The following is a 19,414-nucleotide window of genomic DNA, read 5'->3' as shown; positions in this document are numbered from 1 at the left end:
AGTGGGTTGTCTTGAGTTGAAAAATCATAATAACACTGACCAAAATATGGTCTTGTTTCTACTATTACCATATGCTGACAATTCTAAATAATATCAGTGGTAAATCTCTTCACTGAAGCTGACCTCTCTCAGCAGTCCTCCATTTCACCCCACATCATAACACTGGTCCCTTTTTAGTTTTTGAAGGAATAGCATCAGAAATTTCTGGGAACAAAAAGAGAATAGGACAATTACTATAGATTTCATATAGTGAAGTTTTGCCAAACTAGAACCAAGAGTAACAAGTATTCACTTGTAGAAAAATATTGGCATGTTAGTCATGAGACTTAAGAAACCTGTTTCTGTCACTCATGAGGCCTTGGTTAAGCCATTTCACCTTTTATATCTTATTGACTTACATCTTTTGAAAAAATGGAATGAGGGGGAAGTGAACTTGATTTCTAAGATTGCTTTCAGTTGTCAGTTTCTGATCTCTGATATAGGGTTCATGGTAGATAGAACATTGGACAAATATAAGAAGAGAGGTTGAAGTTCTGCTCTGTCCTTGATCAATGTGCTCTTAAAGAAGTAACAACTGGCCTCAATTTTGTAAGAGTTTAGCTGAGGAAGGATTTCATTATGTACTTAATGAATTGTTTTTGTTTATGTTTTTGCAATGGAGAGATTGATCATATTTCAAGGATGAGGGAAAGACCCAGGGATGAAGACAAAGAACAAGTGGGGATAATGAGATCAATAACCCACAAAAAGTCACTAAGCCTTGGAATGAAGGTCCTTTTAGGGAGGAAGGAGAGAGGACACAAGGAGAATTTTTAAAAATTAAATTATAATGTATTATTTGTTTCGGGGGTACAGGTCTTTGATTCACCAGTCTTACACAATTCACATTGCTCACCACAGAACATGCCCTTCACAACGTCCATTATTCACCCACTCCATCCCTCCCACCCCCTTTCCTCCAGCAACCCTCAGTTTGTTTCCTGAGATCAAGAGTCTCTTATGGTTTGTCTCCCTCTCTGGTTTTGTCTTGTTTAATTTTTCTCTCCCTTTCCCTATAATCCTCTGTCTTGTTTCTTAAATTCTTATATCAGTGAGATCAGATGATAATTATATTTCTCTGACTGACTTTTTTCACTTAGCATAATACCCTCTAGTTCCATTCACGTCATTGCAAATGGAAAAATTTTGTTTTGATGGCTGCATAATATTCCATTGTATATATATATATATACCACATCTTTATCCATTCATAAATTGGTGGACATCTAGGTTCTTTCTATAGTTAGGCTATTGTGGACATTGATGCTATAAACATTCAGGTGCACATGCCCCTTTGGATCACTACATTTGTATCTTTGGGGTAAATACCCAGTAATGCATTGCTGGGTGATAGGGCTGCTCTATTTTCAACTTTTTGAGGAAATACCATACTGCTTTCCATAGTAGCTGCACCAGCTTGCATTCCCACCAACAGTGTAGGAGGGTTCCCCTTTCTCTGCATCCTCTCTAACATCTGTTGTTTCCTGACTTGTTAATTTTAGCCATTCTGACTGGTGTGAGGTGGTATCTCATTGAGGTTTTGCCTTGTATTTCCCTGATGCCAAGTGATGCTGAGCACTTTTTCATGTGTCTGTTGGCCATATGGATGTCTTCTTTGGAGAAATGACTATTCATGTCCTCTGCCCATTTCTTGATTGGATTACTTGTTCTTTGGGTGTTGAGTTTGATAAGTTCTTTATAGATTTTGGATACTAGCCCATTATCTGATATGTCATTTGCAAATATCTTCTCCCATTCTGTCAGTTGTCTTTTCGTTTTATTGACTGTTTCCTTGCTGTGCAAAAGATTTTTATCCTGATGAAGTCCCAATAGTTCATTTTTGTCCTTGCTTCCCTTGTGTTTGGTGATGTTTCCAGGAAGAATTTGCTGTAGCTGAGGTTGAAGAGGTTTCTGTTTGTGTTTTCCTCTATGATATTTATGGATTCCTGTCTCAGGTTGAGGTCTTTCATTCATTTTGAGTCTACTTTTGTGTGTGTATAAGTCCGGTTTAATTCTTCTGTGTGTCACTGTCCAATTATCCTAACACAATTTGTTGAAGAGACTGTCTTTTTTGCCATTGGACATTATTTTTTTTAAAGATTTTATTTATTTATTTGACAGACAGAGATCACAAGTAGGCAGAGAGGCAGGCAGAGAGAGAGGCAAAAGCGGGCTCCCCGCTGAGCAGAGAGCCCGATGCGGGGCTAGATCCCAAGACCCTGGGATCATGACCCGAGCTGAAAGTAGAGGCTTTAACCCACTGAGCCACCCAGGTGTCTCTAGACATTCTTTTCTGCTTTGTCAAAGATTAGTTGACCATAGAGTTGAGGGTCCATTTCTGGGCTCTCTATTCTGTGCCATTGATCTATGTGTCTGGTTCTGTGCCAGTACCATACTGTCTTGATAACTACAGCTTTGTAATAGAGCTTATATCCAGAATTGGGATGCTGCCAGCTTTTTGTTTGTTTGTTTTGTTTTTGTTTTTGTTTTCAATATTCCTCTGGCCATTTGGGGTCTTTTCTGGTTCCATACAAATTTTAGGATTATTTATTCCTTTTCTTTGAAAAACGTTGATGGTATTTTGATAGGAATTGCTTTAAATGTGTAGATTGCTCTAGGGAGCATAGAAATTTTCACAATACTTTTTCTTCCAGTCCATGAACATGGAACATTTTTCCATTTCTTTGTGTCTTCCTCAAGTTCTTTCATGAATGTTCTATAGTTTTCTGAGTAAAGATTCTTTGCTTTTTTGGTTAGATTTATTCTTAGGTATCTGATGGTTTTGGATGCAATTGTAAATGGGATTGACTCTTTAATTTCTCTTTCTTTTGTCTTGTTGGTGTATAGAAATGCAGCTGATTTCTGTGCATTGATTTCATATCCTGACACTTTATTGAATTCCTACATGAGTTCTAGAAGCTTTGGGGTGGAGTCTTTTGTTGCGTTTTCCACTTAAAGAATTATATCACCTGCAAAGAGTAAGAGTTTGATTAGTTCTTTGCCAATTCGGATGCCTTTTATTTCTTTTTGTTGTCTGATTGCTGTGGCTTGGACATCTAGTACTATGTTGAATAGCAGTGGTAATAGTGGATACCCCTGCCATTTCCCTGACCTTAGGGAAAAACTCTCACTTTTTCCCCATTGAGAATGATACTTGTTGTGGGCTTTTCATAGATGGCTTTTGTGATATTGAGATACGTACCATCTATCCTACACTACACTGAAAAGTTTTTTTTATCAAGAAAGGATGCTTTACATTGTCACATGCCTTTTCTGAATCTATTGAGCTTATCATATGGTTCTTGTTCTTTCTTTTATTAATGTATTGTATCCTATTGATTGATTTGTGGATGTTGAACCAAACTTGCAGTCCAGGAATAAATCCCACTTGGTTGTGGTGAATAATCCTTTTAATGTACTGTTGAATCCTATTGGCTAGTATTTTGGTAAGAATTTTTGCACTCATATTCACCAGGGACATTGGTCTATAATTCTCCTTTTTGATGGGGTCTTTGTCTGGTTTTGAGACCAAGGTAATTGTGGCCTCATAGAATGAGTTTGGAAGTTTTTCTTCCATTTCTATTTTTGGAACAGTTTCGGGAGAAAAGGGTATTGATTCTTCTTTTTTTTTTTTATTTTTAAAGATTTTACTTATTTTTTTGACAGATGGCGATCACAAGTAGGCAGAGAAGCAGGCAGAGAGAGAGAAGAGAAGCAGGCTCCCTGCTGAGCAGAGAGCCTGATTCGGGACTTGATCCCAGGACCCTGGGATCATGAACTGAACTGAAGGCAGAGGCTTAACCCACTTAGCACCTAGGTGCCCACATAATATGTTCTTATAATTATTTGTATTACTTTGATGTTGTTTGTGATCTCTACTCTTTCATTCATGATTTTATTAATTTGGGTCCTTTCTCTTTTCTTTTTGATTAGTCTGGCCAAGGGTTTATCAATCTTATGAATTCTTTCAAAGAATCAGCTCCTAGTTTTGTTGATCTGTTTTCTGTTCTGATCTTTTTAATTTCTCTTCTGCTGGGATTAGGCTTTCTTCGCAGTTCTTTCTCCAGCTCCTTTAGGTGTAGGGTTAGGTTGTTACTTGAGACCTTTCTTGTTTCTTGAGAAAGGCTTCTATAGATACTTTTCTCTTAGGACTATCTTTGCTGCATCCCAAAGATTTTAACAGTTGTGTTTTCCTTTTCATGTGTTTCCATGATTTTTTTTTAATTCCTTAATTTCCTCATTGACCCATTCATTCTTTAGAAGGATGCTCTTTAGTTTCCATGTATTTGAATTCTTTCCAACTTTCCTCTTGTGGTTGCATTCTAGTTTCAAAGCATTGTGGTCTGAAAACATGCAGGGAATGATTCCAAACTTTTGGTACTGGTTGAAACCCAATTTGTGACCCAGGATGTGATCTACTCTGGAGAATGTTCCATGTGCACTAGAGAAGAATGTGTATTCTGTTACTTTGGGATGGAATATTCTGAAAATATCTGTGATGTCCCTCTGGTCCAGTGTGTCATTTAAAGCCTTTATTTCCTTGTTGATATTTTGCTTGATGATCTGTGCATTTCAGTGAGGAGGTTGTTAAAGTCCTCTACTATTATTGTATTATTGTCAATGTGTTTCTTTGATTTTGTTATGGATTGGCTTATATAATTGGCTGCTCCCATGTTAGGGGCATAAATATTTAAAATTGTTAGATCTTCCTATTGGATATTACTTTAAGTATGAAAAAATATCCTTCCTCATTGCTTCTTGTAGTCTTTGGGTCTTTGGTTTACAGTCTAATTTGTCTGATATATGGATTTCCACCCTAGTTTTCTTTGGATGATAAATGGTTTTCCTCCTCCTCAGTTTAAATCTGGAGGTATCTTGGGCCTAAAATGAGTCTCTTGCAGACAGCATATCAATGGGTCCCATTTTTTTTTTTAAATCCAGTCTGATACCCTGTGTCCTTCCATTGGGGGCATTTAGCCCATTTACATTCAGGGTAACTATTAAAAGATATAAATTTAATGCCATTGTATTGACTTTAAGGTGACTATTACTGTATATTGCCTCTGTTCCTTTCTGGTCTGTTACTTTTAAGCTCTCTCTTTGCTTAGAGGACTCCTTTTAATATTTCTTGTAGGGCTGGTTTGGTGTTTACAGATTCTTTCAGTTTTTGTTTGTCCTGGAAGCTTTTTATCTCTTTTTATCTTTTTATAAGATAAGTTTTTATCTTTTAAACATATAAGTTTATTTATATGACAGCCGACCTGGATATAGTATTCTTGGCTGCATATTTTTCTCATTTAGTACTCTGAATACTTTCTGGCCTGCCAGGTGTCTATAGATTGGTCTACGGCCAATCTAATATTTCTAACTTTGTGGATTACAGACATCTTGTTCTAAGCTGCTTTCAGGATTTTTTCTTTGTCTCTGAGACTTGTAAGTTTTACTATTAGATGATGGAGTGTTGACCTATTTTTATTGATTTTGAGAGGGGTTCCCTGTGCCTCCTGGATTTTGATGTCTGTTTCCTTCCCTGAATTAGGGAAATTCTCCACTATAATTTGTTCCAATATACCTTCTGCCCCTCTCTCTCTTTATTTTTCTTCTAGGATCGCAATTATTCTAATATTGTTTGGTCTTATGGTATCACTTATCCCTTGAATTATCCCCTTGTGGTCCAGTAGTTGTTTTTCTCTCTCTCAGCTTCTTTATTCTCCATCATTTGGTATCCTATATCACTAATTCTCTCTTCTGCCTCATTGTCATAGCAGTTAGAACCTCCATTTTTTATTGAACCTCATTAATAGCCTTTTTCATTTTGACTTGGTGAGATTTTAGTTCTTTTATTTCTCCAAGAAGGGATTCTCTAATATATTCTGTGATTTTTTCAAGCCCAGGTAGTATTTTTATAATCGTTCTTCTGAACTCTAGTTCCAACATCTTACTAATGTCTGTACTGCTTCCTGTTCTTTTTTCTGAGTTGAGATTTTCCCGTTTTGTCATTTTGTCCAGAGAGTAGATGAATGAGAGAACAAAATGCTAACAGGGTAAAAATGACCCCAGGAAAATATACACTAAACAATTCAGAAGAGACCTGAACCATGGAGAAAAGAAAGAAAAAATAAATAAAAGAATATATCAGGCCGGTGAATAGAACAGAGCCACACCTTAGATTTTGGGTGTATTTTGTCTGTTAGAAGAAACTGCCTCCCAAATTTTTAAAGAAAGAAAAACTATGTATATACAAAATAAAGCTAAATACAATGAAAGGATGGAATATGACTGTAAAGGTGAAAATTAAAAAAAGAATTTAAAAAAGGAATTGATAAGATGTTCATTGAAAAATGAAAGCAGAAAAATTTTAAAAAAAGAAAAAAGATTAAAAAAAGATAACCCCGAAAGACTAAAGAATCATGGGAAAAAAAGCCACGAATTCTATGTACTGTATTCCCTTAGCTCTGGAATTTTATACTTCTAACTGATCAGTGAACTTGGTCTTGGCTGGATGTTCTTGTTGATATTTTTGGGGAGGGGCCTTTTGCAGTGATTTTCAAATGTCTTTGCCTGAGGCAGAATTGCACCACCCTTGCCAGGGGCCAGGCTAAGCAATCTGCTCAGGTTTGCTCTTGGTAGCTTTTGTTCCCAAAAGCTTTCCATAGAGCTTTGGAGGATGAGAATGAAAATGGTGGCCTCCTAAACTTCAGCCAAGCTCAGGTCCCCTCTTCAGTGAGCCCTCAGAGAAAAGCAGTCAATTTCTCCTGTCTCTCTGGTCTCCGGCCACACTCCAAGCTCACCCAGTCTGTGACCAAGCATTTCTATCTCTGGAACATAGCCCCATTTAGAGTCTCTAAACCCAGCAGATTCCTGCAGCATGCTCCTGTGCACTCCTCCTGGTGGGAGAATGAAGGGGTCTCCCTGTATCTGCAACTTGTGGGGTCCTTGCTCAAAGAGAAGTGGTCCAACTCTGCCAGGGATCATGGTTTGTAGCAACCTTGAGCTGAGAGCCCACTCAGCTCTGTCTATGTGGCCAGCTTCCCCCTCCATTACCTGGGAGCTCTGCCATACTCAGTCATCCCTGGCCTTTCTGTGACCCTGAGGGTCCAGAGACCACACTGTCCCAGTGAGGGCTCCACCCCTCAACCCCACTTAACCACTGAAGTGACGTCCTTCTGCAGAGCAGACTTCTAAAATTTCTGAATTTGTGCTCTGCTGCTCTATCACTTGCCAGTAGCCAGCTGATGGAGGCTCCCTCCCCACGGTCTATCTTCCTTGGATAATCACCTTGGATTCACTTCTCCACATGTCCTACCTTCCAGAAAGTGGTTGCTTTTCTGTTCATAAAATTGATGCTCTTCTTTTCTTCAGTCTCCTGTGGAGATTGTAGGTGTTCAGAATGCTTTGGTAACTATCTAGCTGAATTCCTGAGACCAGACAAAATTTATGTCTCCTACTCCTCTGCCATCTTGCTCCTCCCTGCAGTAGTTCTACAGTTTAGAATCAGACACATGGAGAATTTAGTCAAATTCTAAGACAAAGAAAAAAGAAATTGAGGGATTATATTGGGTAAATGGCACCTAGCTATTCCGAAAAGAAGAGAGCAAGGTTATTGCTGAGAGGGAGAGGACTGGGTGTGGGTTTGAAGAATAACAAATGTTGGAATAAAAACCTTTGGTTGAGACTCTCTGCTAGGGATGGCCATTGAAGAGAAATAAGATAGGAGAGGTCAGATTACAAACTGGACAAGGTAGGCACTATCAGTCACAAAAGTTACGGTATGAAAATTAAAAATAAAAAAAATGGGGATAAGAAACAAGAAGTATATTAGGAAATGTACATTTCATAGATATGCCTCACATAGTTTTATTATAGATTCCAAACAGTGAGAAAAATGGAGATCTGCCAGTTTACTTATTGATGTAGAAATGCCATTTCTGAAGCTAATGAATTAAATCAACACAAGATTAAATTATGAGATGTTTCTGCAGGCAGTGACTACAGAGTGTGGGATCCAGAGAACAAATTACTTCCTTTGAAAGCTGAGTTATAACAAAGTGGGAAGTGAACTGTGATGGGGTTTAGCCCTACGACAGTCTTCATTTGGTGGGGAGCTTGTGGAAGGCAATCCTTCCTGCATGGATGGTTCAAATTCTGTTCTGCAAGAAGGGGATTCCCTCTGTTCCTTTTCTTACTGTGTAGTCTCAAGCAGTTCAAACTTGGATATCCTAGTTCCAAGTCAAAATCATGTTGAGCTCTGGAGGAGATGCATACATGTTGAAGGGGCTATGTGCCATGCTTCTTCTCTTGCTTCTCAGTTCTGCTCACCTCCCTGCCCCAGGTACTAATGAGATTGATCCTTAGGCCCCACTTTATAATTTGTAGGATCATTGTGCATAGTATTTTCTTACTAGAGGTAGCCCCCAATATTTCTTCTCCCTCTTCTGTCTCTGGGAATGATTGTGTTGTAGGGTCATGGAATGTAATGGTCAAGAAAGAATTCTTGAGATGTTGTATAGTGCATCTTAGTAGGTATACTTAAGTAGTACAGGGACAGGACCCATGGGCAAAAGGTGCTGTACTTTTGCTGCATGAAGCTGGTGGTTTTATGCTTAGTGCTTAAGGGGGAGGAGATGTGTAGGGAATATTAGATCATAATTTTTTTTTTTAATTTCTACTCATAAAACTACTTTTGTAAGATTTCTCTGTGCGTATCATCCAGTACAAGATTAACTGTGGGGGAGGTTTATAGGAAGTCATGAGATCCTTTAAGAATGTGACAACCAGGGGCACCTGGGTGGCTCAGTGGGTTAAAGTCTCTGTCTTCGGCTCAGGTCATGATCCCAGGGTCCTGGGATCGAGCCCCACATCAGGCTCTCTGCTCAGCATGGAGCCTGCTTCCTCCTCTCTCTCTGCCTGCCTCTCTGCCTACTTGTGATCTGTCAAATAAATAAATAAAATCTTAAAAAAAAAAAAAAAGAATGTGGCAACCAGCACGTATTGATCCATATAAGAACTATGCAGGCTACAGGTTAGTCTTCTGGGTTACAGGTGAACATTTTCCTGCTTCCATCCCTCACCAATGGGTCAGTAATCCATGGCTCACCATCTTCATTTGGAGCGGAGAAGCAGAAAATCTTACTAAGGCCTTTAGGACTGAACTGTATCCTCCAACTCAGATTTTACCAGAGAACTTTATCTTACTTTATTGGAGGCCACCAATAAAATTTCATAGTTTTAATGTTAATATGGCATTTTGTTTCTTATTTGACTATTGTTTCTTAGATCTGCCTCCCTTAGTTGGGAACTATGTGAAAGGGAGTGGAATATAGGATATTTGTTATTTGGTCTGATGTGGACATTGAAAAGAGAGAAGTGTCCCTATCCTTCTGAGGAGGTCATATGCTGTAAGGCAAGCACATCCCAGAGACTCACATTAACACAGAGGGAAGCAGAACAAAAGATAGAAAGAGAGAGAGATATCTTTAAGGACTCTGTTTCAAACATCTGCTCCTATTGTGCCTGAACATAAACCAGCTGCTGGACTTTTCATTACACAAACCAACATTTCCCCATTTTTTTCTTGCTGTGATTTGAGTTGACTTTCTATCCCTTGTTTTGAAAGGGTCTTGAATAAAATAAAAGGTGATTGGGAAGGCTCAGTCTGTTCAGAACTCTTACTACAATATTTTTCTGTACATAAACATAGGCATTAACTTAAAAATAAAATAGTTCATCAGAAACTAATGATGTATTATATGCTGGCTAAATGAATTTGATAAAAAAAAATAAAATAGATCTTTCTGAAAAGGAAGTTTACAGTGCCTGAAAAAATGGATTGAATCTTTTCTCCTAGTGAGCTATAAGAATAGATAAAGGCACTCTGGGGGTAGTTTAAATGCCATCCTGTCTAGAAGTAGCAGGGAAAATGGAGGAAGTCATCATATCCCAGCAGACCCAGCTGTTTATCAGTAACAAAGAGAGATTCTTTAGAACATGTTGAGGGAAATTGGTTATTAGCTACATCCTATGGGCCCTGTCCCTGGCTTTGGTTGTTGGGGGGAGGGGGTTTGGGAGAAGGGGGTGGTATTATGGACATTGGGGAGGGTATGTGTTTTGGTGAGTGCTGTGAAGTGTGTAAACCTGGTGATTCACAGACCTGTACCCCTGGGGATAAAAATATATGTTTATAAAAAACAAAAAATTATATTAAAAAAAAAAGAAATTTAGGTACACTGAAGCATCTTATAACATTTCAGATAATACACCTAATACCATTCTCTCACTTAAATTAAGATAAAATGAAATGCCAAAGCAAAATGCTACTTGAGTACTTACTATATGCCAGATACTTTACATGCATCATTTCGCTCAATTCTTCTTATCTTCATTTTATATAGGAAGAAACAGAGGCTTCCAGATGTTCAGTCACTTGTTCAAGGTCATTGACAAAGCTGGGATTCAAACTTAAATCTATCTCCATAACTCCTGTGCTTAACTGTTAAGCCTTCTAGTATTTTCAGTACTCCTTATGTGCTAAGGCACAGGAAATACCAAGGTAGTCCAGAGTACTGCTAAGTTTTTCTGCATACACCCAGGATTAGCTTTTGCTTTGATGTCCAAATAAAACAGCCTTCCATGCTTCTGCAGTAAGTAAATATATATATATATATATTAGTAAACCAAATATTTCTGATAATTCTTGGGGATGTTGACATTTGCTTGTTTTCTAACAACAATTTGTTCATATTTTGCTATCTCTTCATAGTTACAATGATATAGGTGACAACTTGAAGCCCATCTCCAAGAAGCACACATTACTTTGGGTTTCAAAATTTAGAATTCTGTAAGGGTATCAGAACGGAAGTGCAACCTAGGAAAGAAAATTTTAAGCTCTGTGTCAAATATTACTGTACTTAACACTCATGGCCAGCCTGGTCCCTGGGACCCACATTGACTGCCTCTCTCCCTGAGCTTTGACCACATTTTGGGCTGTCTTCCTTCCATTTGTTCTCGTGATTATGTTAGCTCTAATGTCACATCTTTAGGCTTGCCAGGGAAAACCAAATTTTTGTTTCCAGTGAAACAAAATGTGCCTTTATTTTAATTTGTTCATTCTCATTGCTCTGTGGTATTCCAATGATGAATATATTTATGAGTATTGATGGAATTTTTTTTTTAATTTAAGGCTATTGCAAAGTAATACTGCTGTGAAAATCCTTGTATATGTCTGCTGGTGAACATGTGCATGCATTTCTGTTGATATATAAACAGAATGCAGTTTCTGGATTGCAGAGTTTTCTGCAATCCATCAATTGTTGAACTATGTTCTGCTTTGATAACTGCCAAGCAGTTTTTTTTTTTTTTAACTTGGTTGTCCAGTTTCTGCTCACCTCCCACTTTTAACAGCAAATGGAAGTTTCTGTTGCCCCACATCCTACTTAATACCTGGGATGACTCATGAATTTTAACTCTTGTGGAGTACATAATGAAGTTCTTCATAGTGTTAATGTTAATTTCCCTGATAACTAATAAAGTTGAATACTTTTTCATGTTTACTGATAAGTTAGATATCTTTATTTGTGATGTACCCATTTTTTATTAGATTATTTGCTTATTTTTAAAAAGCATCTTATTTCTTCATTTATATGAGAGAGAGAGCACATGGAGAGGTAGAGGGGGCTTAGTAGGGAGAAGGAGAGAGAATCTTGAGCATACTCTGCACTGAACACAGAGCTTGATGTGGGGCTTGATCTCATGACCCTGAGATCATGACCTGAGCCAAAACCAAGAGGTGGAAGCTTAACTAACTAACTAGCTTGCTCATGTGCTCAGTTTGCTTATTATTATTTTTTTTAATTGAGTTGTAGGAGTCTTATATATTGTAGCTATGAGAACTTTGTTGGACAAATGTATTGCAAGTATATTCTTCTATTTTGTGCATTGCCTTTCACTTTCTTAATGTTCTTATTTTAATTCCCGTTAGTTAACATACAGTGTTATGTTATTTTCAGGTGTACAGTATAGTAATTCAAGATTTCCATACATCACTCAGTGAACATTGCAACAACTGTGCTCTTTAATCTCTACCACCTATTTAACCCGTCCCCCCACTCATTCTCTCCTCTAATAGCTATTACTTGTTTCCTCTACAATAAAGAATCTGTTTCTTGGTTTGCCTCTCTCTTTTTCCCCCCTTTGCTTGTTTTGTTTTGTTTCTTAAATTCCACAGTGAGTGAAATAATGGTATTTGACTTTCTCTGACTTATTTCACTTAGTATTGTATGCTCTAGCTCCATCTATGCCATTGAAAATGGCGGGATTTCATTCTTCTTTACGGTTGCATAATATTCCTCTGTGTGTGTGCGTGTGTGTGTGCGCACGTGCATGTGTGTAATATTGCTTCTTTATCCATTCATCAGTTAATGGACACTTGGGTTTATTCCATATCTTGGCTATTATAAATAATGCTATTATAACATAGGGTTTCATGTATCCCTTTGAGTTCGTGTCTTGTGTTCTTTGGGTAAATACCCAGTTGTTCAATTGCTATATCATAGTGTAATTGTATTTTTAACTTTTTGAGGAACTTCTATACTGTTTTCCATAGTGGCTGCACGAGTTTCCCTTCCCAAAACAGTACCTGGGGGCTCCATTTTTTCGAGGTCATCACCTACACCTGTTGCTTCTTGTGTTGTTGATTTTAGCCATTCTGACAGGTGTGAGGTGATATTGCATTGTATATTTGATTTGTATTTCCCTGATGATAAGTGATGATGAACATCTTTTTTATGTGTCTATTAGTCATCTGTATGTCTTCTTTGGAGAAATGAATGTTTATGTCTTCTGCCCATTTTTTTAAATGGATTAGTTGTGTTTTGGGAGTTATATTTTATAAGTTTAAAATTTTTTTTTAATTAAAAAAAAAAAGGTTTTATTTATTACAGAGAGCAGAGAGGGTGTGTGCAATAGCAGGCGGAAGGGACCAAAGGAGAGGGAGAAGCAGACTCCCCGCTGAGCAGGGAGCTCTATTCAGGACTCAGTCACAGAACCCCAGGGATCAGGGCCTCAACCAAAGCAGATACTTAACTGACCAAGCCACCCAGGTGCCCCAAGTTTTATAAGTTTTTTATGTGTTGGATACTAACTCTTTATCAGATGTGTCATTTACAAATATCTTCTCCCATTCCATATATTGCCTTTTAGTTGTGTTGATTGTTTCCTTTGCTGTGTGGAAACTTTTTATTTTGATGAAGTTCTGACAGTTTACTTTTGCTTTTGTTTCCCTTGCTTTAGTGGACCTATGTAGAAAAAGTTGCTATGGCCAGTGTCAGAGAAGTTACTGCCTGTGTTCTCTTCTAGGATTTTTATGATGAGAAAACCAGAAATTTAAAAATTAATTGAAGGGGTGCCACATTCTTCCCATAGAATAATCTTTTTACATTATTATTGTTGAGCCTGGAGTATCTGCATTTGGATTGCTCCACCAAAATCCAAAGTTATGTCAAGGATAAGGGAGAGACACTATAGGTTTCTAGTCAGATTTCACCATACCAGTCCTTCAAAACAGAGTCCACCACCAAGATAAACATGTAGTACATTATTTACAGCACAGGAAATGTAATAATTAATAATGATAATAAGGTTTTGAATCACCATTTTGTTCTTGCTCTGGCCAACAGGTATTCAGAAGTACTGTGGTCCCAGCTCTGATTGTCCTGCCCTCAGAGAGCCTACAGTCTTGGTGGTTGTTTTATATTTGAATCTTGTGATTTTCTAGATTTTTTTTTTTTAGAAAGATTTTATTTTTAAGTAATCTCTACACCCAATGTGGTATTCAAACTTAAAACCCAGAGATCAAGAGTCACGTGTTCTACCAATGAATCAGCCAGGCACCCCAATCTTTTTTTTTTTTTTTTAAACTTGATTCTATCTCTATTGTCATCTTGGTTCTAACCTTCACTTGAAAGTAAGCTGTCTTTTGAACTTCCCTTACTTATTCTTAGGCACTGCCATAGAAGAGGCAGCCTGTCTTGGTAGATTTCTTCTCAATTTTGAAACCCCAGTTTATGGGGCTTCACAACACTCCTCTGACCACTGTCTTCCTAGTACAGTAGTTGTAAACCAGGAAAGTACAACAGAAGAGCCTGTTTAGCTTTTACAAGATCTAGATGATCTGGTCTTCCCCAGGAATTTCTGATACAATAGGTCTAGGGTAAAACCCAACACCTGGGGTGGAGCCACAACTGGGTATCAGGTTGCCCTTTGAATACTAGAAGCACATTTTCTGGGCAACAGAGATGTTGCCACATCTTTAAAATTAGAATGTGTTTAAGAGTTTCTTTATTCCAGCCTCCTTCATTTAAAGTTGAGAAAATTGGAGTTCAGAAAAATTAATGAACTGGCCCAAGGTGGTATATTTATTAAATGACAAAGCCAAGATTCAAGCCCAGGTTTACTGACCCCAAATTCATGGATTTTTACATGACAAGATGTTCTCTCAAAGAACTGTTGGGAGAGATTAGATCCTTTTAGATTTTATTTGGTTTTTGAATGTGGTGTGTAAAAAAGTGACATGGCATTGTATTGCTCTCTTCATGACCAATTCTAAGAAACTTTGCCTATGTAACTTTTCACAACTAAGTCTGGTACTCAGTACAGAGGAAAACCCAAGCATAAATACTGTTTAAGCCTGGCTCATTAGAAATGTGCATTCTGAAATTTGGATTAGGAAGGACAAGACATGTTTTAAAAATTAAAACACTTTTTGATTCACTATGAAGCAAAATTCATAGTCCCTCTTTAATAATTCTACATAATAAAAGAGCTTGTGTTGGCCTTTGCACTTGTGTAACTTTTTATGTTTTCATAGAAAAACCTCATTAAGACATGAAATAAAAAGATAGAACAGGAAACTCAGTATTCAAACAACTTAAGATGCAGCCAGATGGGTAGCTTAGCTATCTAAGATAAAGCCAGAGGCTCTTAATAATCAAGTGAAAATTCTGAGATTTTTCTGAAAAATTATTGTCTCTGTGCCTGTGTAAATCACATTTTTCTGACCCTCAAAGCACAGAGCTGTTAAACTATTCTCTGATAATTTGCACCTAAAAAATGATAGGGGAGTGGCACTAGGTGGCCTCAGTCAGTTAAGTAGGCTCAGTTTTCTGCCTTTGGCTCAGGTCCTGATCCTGGGGTGCTGGGATTGAGCCCACTTTGAGCTCCCTGCTAAGCAGAGAACCTGCTTCTCTCTCTCCCTCTGCTGCTCCCACCTTCTTCACCCACTCATGCTCTCTCTCACATGTTCTGTTAAATAAATAAATAAATAAGTAAATAAATAAAATCCTAAAAAAAAAAAAAAAAAAGAAAGAAAGAAATGAGAGGGGGACACTACATAGTATCTTCTGTGTAGATGTTATCTGATGTCCTCTATCATTATTTAGATGGTAATGATGAAGTTCTAGAATATAGGTGAGATTCCATGGGGTGAGGTCTGGAGCCGATGACCAAGAAAGAATTCTTGAGACATCTTTGGTACAGAATGGTGGTTTATTAAAGCACAGGGACAGGACCTGTGGGCAGGAAGAGCTGCTTCCCCAGGGATGTGAGGAGTGGTCTATTATATACCTGTAAATTGGGGAGGGGACTAGGGATGATGTAAGTCTCTAAGGAATCTTGGAAGCTAGGTTTCTAGGACCTTGAGGGGCTAGCTATTGTCTGGGGAAAAGGTTATTCATTACCAGTAATAAAACCTTTAGGTGTTTATCAGTGGGCCATATGCTTGGGAATGATTGTCAACACTATCTTGGAGGTTTAGAGATAAAGTTTCCAAAAGAATTGTTAAAGTAGACTTACAGGATCCTGGTTAGGGGTGTGGGGTTGTTCAGTCTAGGATTGCCCTTTGCTCTTAGAAAAGCCTTAAGGTGGGGGTAGTTGAGTCCCGACAGAAGAGTCACTCTGCCTGTTTTAAGGGCTTGTCAGTAGGTAAGGAAATTTAATAATTTTTCTTCTGCCTCTGTTTCCCACATCAGTAAGACTTGAGGTCAAGAAAGGTATCCCTTTATGAGAGTCAAAATGACTAAGTGTCAGTGCCATTAGCTATAAATATGAGGTCCTTCGACTCCCAGCCATGTCTTCAAGCTCTTTCTCGGGACCCCATGCTAACTTTTTATTCTTAAGCAGTAGTTGAGTGACTTCAATTCTTTCTCTCCTTATTTTTTGCTCTTCAGAGTCTTCAAACACATGAAACACTTCCCTGCCCCAGATTCTGGTCTTCTGTGAAAGGTACTGTACTTATTTATGAATACTGTTCTTAATCCATGAATAATTATTGCTGACTACTATGTTCCAGGCACTGAGCCCTCTATTGTCCATTCTATGGTGAATAAATCATACTTAATTCTACCTTCATGTAGTTTATAATCAGGATGGGGATAGATAGAGGTGTTAAATAAATATGATTACAAGTTGTGATATGTTCTAAGAAGTAAAAGGATAAAGGGTTTTTAGAGAATGAAGCCAAGGTTTTGGGTGCAATAACATTTAAGGTGAGATCTGAAAGTTGTATAAGTGCCAGCTAAAATAACAAATTGGGCAAAGTGTTGCAGTCAGAGAGGGCAGTGTGTATCGGAACCTCAAGAGTTTGCTAAGAAATGGTAAGGTGACCATGACCTTGTGCTTCCCTTAGGGATGCTAAAAAGAAAAGTTTGAAGTGGAAAAAAAAAAAGTGTGGCATGGAATAAAAGAGGTAGGTGGAAATCGGAAAAGTGAATTTTTGTTTTGTATATAGATCAACCATTGTCAGTTCAACTTCTTTGATTAGGTTCATTGTTTTATTTAGACCCCACTTTTCTCTCAGAAAGAAAAAATGTAACTTTTTTGTTAAGACATCAAAGTCTACTGCATTTTTAATGTTTTTGTTATTATAGTTGCATGAAAGGGAGGAATAACTTTTTCATTGACCTTTGCCATGTGGTCTATGCACTGGACTAGTCTGACTTCTGAATTTTCTTTTATTTGACTTATTTTACTTCATTTTGTCTTTAACTCAAACTCTACTCAGTCATTATGAATTTCTTAATCTATGTGAAAGTCACAGTATGGAAAATGAAGTCAGAAAACCATAGAAATTTAGGTGAAAGAACAAAGAAATTATTATTTCATTTGTGGGTATCTTGCTTTAAAATTCTCTAAGAAACATTTTTTATTCTCTCTGTGTTAAATAATTAGAAAAAGGCAAATTGATGAAGTATTTACAGTTATAATTTTAACTTACTTTTCTTGAGTTGTGCTTTTTATTTCTAGGACTGTTACATTTATAGTGAGGATAACAGAGAAATCCTTTCCTAGGAGCTGTCCTAGGAGCTGTCTTAGGTGCAACCCAGTGGTCCATTTGATTTTCTCAAAACAGAATCTCCAGTGATAGACCAACTGGGTGGGTAGGGTTTGGCTGCAAATTAGGGCAGGAAAATGAGCTTGTTTCTTAAATCACATAATATAAGGTTCAGACAGAATGAAAATGGTTGGAGAAAAACAATAAACCAACAGGGTGCTTTTCAATCACTAATCTTGAGTTGGTCTTACAGGGTTCAGAAATCACTCTTCCTCTCTCCAAGAAAATTATTTTACATTTTCTTCTTTCCTCAAATTTGCTGTTTCCTATTCCTTCTTTATCCTCACTTGAAGACTTGGCTTTTTATTCCACTGAGAAAATAGTAGCAATCAAGAGAGAACTTGTTTTTCAACAATAATGTATTCTACTTTGCATTTATTTTTATTTTTATTTTTTTAAAGATTTTATTTATTTATTTGACAGAGAGAGATCACAAGTAGGTAGAAAGGCAGGCAGAGAGAGAGAGGAGGAGGAAACAGGCTCCCTGCCGAGCAGAGAGCCCGATGTGGGACTCGATCCCAGGACCCTGAGACCATGACCTGAGCCGAAGGCAGCGGCTTAACCCACTGAGCCACCCAGGCGCCCTCTACTTTGCATTTAAAAATGGATAAACTTTTTGTGTTTCTGTCTAAAATCAACTCTCCACTTATGCATTGATTCCATTTCCTTTTGCCTATGGAAAGGTGTTGTTACCCTTTTAAATATATTCTTCTTCTCAGTCACCCATTTATTCCTCTCTTGAGGAGGATTCTATCTTTATACAAACAGGCTGTAGTTTTTCCCACTTAAAAAAAAAAATCCTCTATTGACCATAAATGTATCCTCTAACTACCACTTGTGTTTTTGTTGTTTTTTTTTAGTTTTTGTTTCTTTTTCTTTCTTTCTTTTTTATTTATTTATTTTTTTGCAATCTTTCAAACCAATAAGTAACAATTCTTGCCTTAGAGGATTCCAATAGGCATAGATTTCAGTTACACAATTTAATTAATAATACCTGTGTTTCAACACGGTTCAAGTTGCAGCTCCTATAGTATGTTAGCTGAGTAATGGCATAAACTACAAATTTGGTTGCTAGCTCTTTAGTTCACAGATCACCATGTAAATGTGTGCATCATTATTAGTGACCAATGTCACTTCTCTGCATGTGTTGGTGATTGGTCACTCATCTCAGTTCATACTTATGGCAAAGTGTAGTTCTGATGCCTTCCATTAATAAACTTCTATAGCATTTTATAAAAATGGAGACTAAAATCAGATATTACCTAATGAAGATGAAATCACAGCAAAGAAAGAAAAAGTGGTAGTTTTATTTTTAACTTTTTGAGGGACCTCCATACTGTTTTCCAGAGTGGCTGCTCCAGCTTGCATTCCCACCAGCAGTGCATGAGGATTCCCCTTTCTCCACATCCTTGCCAACGTCTGTTGTTTCTTGTGTTGTTAAGTTTAGCCTTTCTGACAGGTGTGAAATGGCATCTACATACACCCTGATATTTATAGCAGCATTATCTACAACAGCCAAATTATGGAAGAGGTGGAAGAGATGAATATATATATTTTTATACACACACACACACACACACACACACACACACACGGGAATATTACTCAGCCATCAGAAAATGAAATCTTGTCATTTGCAGTGCTTTGGATGGAGCTAGTGTATTATGTTAAGTGAAATAAGTCAGTCAGTGAAAGACAAATACCACATGATTTCATTCATATGTGGATTTTAAGAAAAAAGCAGATGAACATAGGAAAAAGGAAAAAAAAAAAGAGGAGACAAAGCCTAAGACTGTTAACTATAGAGAACAAACAGGGGGGATGGGCTAAATGGGTAATGGATATTAAGGAGGGCAGTTTTGATGAGCACTGTGTGTTATATGCAAATGATGAATCACTAAGTTCTACTCCTGAAACCAATACTAAAATTTCACTAAAGACTTGAAAAATTTAAAAAAGTGCTAATGCTGAAAATGTAATTTCAATTGGACA

This window comes from Mustela nigripes, chromosome 1 (genome assembly GCF_022355385.1).
Source record: "Mustela nigripes isolate SB6536 chromosome 1, MUSNIG.SB6536, whole genome shotgun sequence".
Lineage (NCBI taxonomy): Eukaryota > Metazoa > Chordata > Mammalia > Carnivora > Mustelidae > Mustela > Mustela nigripes.
This window is presented reverse-complemented; position numbering follows the sequence as displayed.